Source organism: Lathamus discolor, chromosome 3 (genome assembly GCF_037157495.1).
Source record: "Lathamus discolor isolate bLatDis1 chromosome 3, bLatDis1.hap1, whole genome shotgun sequence".
Taxonomy (NCBI): domain Eukaryota; kingdom Metazoa; phylum Chordata; class Aves; order Psittaciformes; family Psittacidae; genus Lathamus; species Lathamus discolor.
Window position 1 is genome coordinate 117,331,099 of NC_088886.1, and position 4,282 is coordinate 117,335,380.

Below are 4,282 nucleotides of genomic sequence, written 5' to 3' on the forward strand. Positions count from 1 at the left end.
GAGTCAGCAGTTCTGCAGGGTGCAACATTATGTGAAGCCTTGTGTGCACAATACATGAGGCAGCAGGCAGCGGCTGTTAAACACTGTTCACATCTTTGAAACCTAATTTAGTAGCTACACTGTGGCCCCACACTCTCCTAAAGGGGAAGGTGTCTGTGTTTCCTTGGTGCCTGGTAGTTGGCATATTTCAGTGTATTTTGTTATTTTTTCTGGTCCATGGAAGCCTATCCCTTCTGTCCTTATCAGCCTGAGTGAACCAAGCCTCTAGGATTTTGCCCACTGTCCATCCCGTTCAAGGAAGCATTTCAGATGAGAGCAGGACTGTGGTCACAGTCATTTTCCCAGAGAAAATTCATTTGCCATAGAATTAAAACATCCCAACTGAAAATATAACAGAGACTGCTCCTAATCCATCCTCCCTGTTGGACTGGCAGCACACACAGGCTTCCTGGCTTCTTGGCATTGTTGGAAACCTGTCAGGCAAATTTCTCCTACTAGGGCACTGGGGACTGACCCAGGACTTAATATGTTCCCTGACCCCAGAGTATTTTGGGAAGCTTCACATTTCTGGTTCACTGCTGGGCTTTCTGAAGGCTCTTGAAAACATATGGAAATGCTGAAACAAGGTGAGCTTTTGGTGGTCTCAAAATGAAATTTTATAATTTTCATTTCTTGTATATGGTTTTGGGGTTTTTTTTTTGTTTGTTTGTTTTCAGAATTTATGTAGGAGGAAATACCCAACATTTCCATTCTCTAGATATTTTTAGTCTATACTAAAATTATTTCTGTCTGTGCTTTTTATAGGCAAGATAACCTTCTGTCATTAGACCTTTAACACCTAGAGGGAGTTGTTCAAGCTCAGATAGCAGAAATTGTACATAGATAAAAAAAAAATCTCTTTGTGTGCCCTGGTCACTTGTGAAACAGGATATGGACAGTCAGTGCGCTAAGGCTTCCGGAACTGAGAGTATCTCAAAAAAATGTGTCCTAATTTTCACCTTCATCAAACACTTTTGCTCTTAACGCTACCTCTCTTCTGGGTCAGTTCTCATGTGCAGATAACTCTGAACTTAATCTTCAGAATTTTTCATAAAAAGACAACAAATCTTTAAAGTCACCTCTTGCCTAGTGATCTCAGTTTTAGGAACACCGTGGAAGTCACTATGGAAATTGCCTGATGAACAGTTATTGATTTTATAATGTCTGCAGCAGGGTGGCTAATCTTTAGCTACTTGGAAATCACTTGACATAATCTCCCATGACTTTGATAGCTCTTATGGTGTATGGTGGGATTTGCGAGCCAGGATGTAGGGGATACCCACTAAGGCTTCCTCATAGCTTTATATTATCCTTTTTGCAGTGAGCGAGAGCCAGATGCCTGTGTGGAGGAAGATGCATGGTGCTTATCCTCTTCCTCATGCAAAGTGAGTTGCTGCTTCTTCCTTCTGAAGCCAGGATGTCTCTGGAGGCAGTGTCATGGCAGAGGCATTTATCAGGCTTTGCCGAAGTCATAGTACCTCCAGATCACTTAAATGTTAATTAATCTTATGCCTTTCTGCTAGTGCTGCCATTATTTGTATAGAAATGAGTATTGTATTCAGGCATCCGTAGTACCCATATGCCCATGCAAGACTCTGTGAGGACTCTCCCAAATATAACAAACAGGCAAATCCCAAGAATAGCGACCGCCAGAAGCATGGATAATAGTGCTCAGCTTTCTTCTCCCAGCTGTGCATCAATAACCACTACTGTGAGCAAGGCACATACCTCTGGCCTGCTTTGCTCTCCAGACATTGAGGCAAAAAGTCACTCCAGGTGGCTGGATTCTTATAAACATCCTGATCTCTGTGTCTGCCCAATGGGAGCACTGGTTCCCCTTCAGCCATTCTAGGATCATGATAAGGGAATATAAAGTAGATTTTCTTAAAGGGGTGAAGTAAACTTGTGTTAAGCACAGCTTTGCTCTGTTTGGTGTGTCAGCAATTTGTTATAATGTCGTCCCCTTAGCTTCCCTATTAAGCTGGTGTAGTGTAGCCCTGATTATTGCAAGAACTGTCCTTTTGCTTGATGGTGCAATTAAGGCCAAGATTCATTGCTGGGTAGATTTGACCTTTTCTGTCAGTGGCTGTGATTTGTGCTAGTCGTGCTTTCCACATTGTGATGTCCTGGTCCCATGAAAAGATACAGCCTTGTCGCATTTCGAGAACCAAATTGGAACCTCTGTTTCATATATGTGTAAACCAAAATAACCCAGCTATTGCTTTTTCTTTGCAGCAGATAATGGAATGGCCACATAAACTGTACAAAAGAGCCAAAAATTTCCTGACAACTTGCCACTACTCTGTTCCCCGGGTCTTGTCCTGTGAACATGCAGGTGTTGTGACAGTAAACGCATTGTGAGTAATTCAGTAGGTGAACAGTAGGGCCATAACCAAATTGCTGCAGTAATACGTATACACATTTGCAAAGCATTCTGAATGGTCTATTAGATGGAAAATTAGATTAGAGAGAGCAATTAAAATGGTAAAGCTCTAAGAAACAGTTACATATTGTTGCTTTAAAACTAGAACTGACCACTTGAACGGTATGTATCGGCCACATCTCTTGCTTTTTATTAAGCATAGAGGAATTTAGAAAATATTTCATTAGCATTAAGTCTGATAGATTTTTTCCATTGAACAAAGTGAAGCAAGTGTAATGCAACACAGCCAGTAGCATTGTAGTGGTGTGAATATTAAAATATATAAGGCGCTTCAGCTGGGGTCCTATTGTGCCCAGTGTTCATATTTTAAAGAGGTTTGGAAGCTTCTCATTAAAGATAATGAGAGTTGCCAGGTGTCCTACAGCTCATGAAATGAAGGACCGAGTCCAAATTATTTCAATTATATCTTGTAAATGGATTTCTGTTGTCTTTTATACAGATTTCCAGTAAATAAATGAATACTTGTTAACCAGACCTCTGCTACTATGAGCCATTTGGCTGAATAAATGCAAAGATATTTTGAATAATACCTTAAATATTACTATATTTACTATGAATATGCTATAATTTATATAGGGTAAAGATCTTTTTTAAGTTTACTGGTTTACTGGGTTTTGTCTCAGTATTAATGGCTCTTAAACATAATTTTATCTGAACATTTAATCTAAATTAGTTATCTTCCGAGGTGACTACCTTGCTTACATTTTTTTTCTTTCAACTGGACCATACACTTCCCAGCAGCTTAGTTTGCTGATATTTGATTTGTGGTGATACAGATCATACACAAGCTGGCTTGTTGTTTTTAATGAACTGGATGTGTTGTATAATAGAATTGCTAGGTTTGTGTTAAATTACAGCTCTGGGACTCATTACTGTGAGATGTTATCTACTTTGAACTGGCTTATTTTATCACAAAGAAAGAAATTGAATTTGCTTAAGATGGCAAATGCAGCAATGGATGGCTTGGTTGGTGAGTGTTTTGGGGCACCCTGTTGAGCTGATACATATTTTATCTGATCTAATTCACATTTTGCCAAGAAGATGCATACACTCATACATATGTTGGAGTCCATATAGAAAAGCTTGAAGCAAACAGCAAGCACGGTATGTTGTTGAACGTTTAAACGATGCTCTTTAGCCATTGCTGTTTGACCACTTCAACTGTAAATTCATGAGATCCTTAGGGCATTTTGTTCCAATTTTCAGTAATGTGCATGTGGAAGCTAATGATGCATTTCTTTCTGCACATATTTAGCTTCTTCATGCAAATATTTCAGCACATACACAGAAGTAGTTAACAGGCGTTGAAATTTAAGTGTGTGCAGCAGGATAAATTGTGTAAAAGCCAAAAAATTATGTTTCCTTTGACAATTGCAGGTTTGGAAGATTAAGCCTCTGTGTGTCATTCCTGGCATTTCTTTGCTTTGAAAAACATATTGAGCTTTCAGCCTAATGTAATGATGATATATGGGAAAATGAAATTATTTTGTTTACTGAAATGATTTCAGCTGCTCTGTGCAACAATGCAAAATACAGACACATGATGAACTCTTCTGCTTGAACTGTTTAAATCAATGAAAAAGGGGTTCAATTCACACGTGATTTAAAGAAAATGCTAAAGGAATGTAAATTGTTATAAACTGGTGTGACATATGCTTTCAGTAGACTTCTACTTGGGTGCCTGTTACAACAGTGTCACCTTCTATACATATGTTGGGCATTGGGTATTTTAGCATATAATAAATATCTTAAACATGAACAAATTCTGCAGTGATCTAAGGTTACTAAGAGAGTTGCTGA

The 4,282-nt window shown here is 38.9% G+C and overlaps 1 long non-coding RNA gene across 1 annotated transcript; it reads left to right on the forward strand.

Moving 5' to 3' along the window:
* The first annotated feature begins 586 nt into the window (after positions 1 to 586).
* On the forward strand, positions 587 to 2,313 carry LOC136010301 (uncharacterized). Its single transcript, XR_010610823.1, has 3 exons — positions 587 to 626; positions 1,361 to 1,424; positions 2,275 to 2,313. It is a non-coding gene; the product is annotated as an uncharacterized LOC136010301 (long non-coding RNA).
* Positions 2,314 to 4,282: the final 1,969 nt, after the last annotated feature.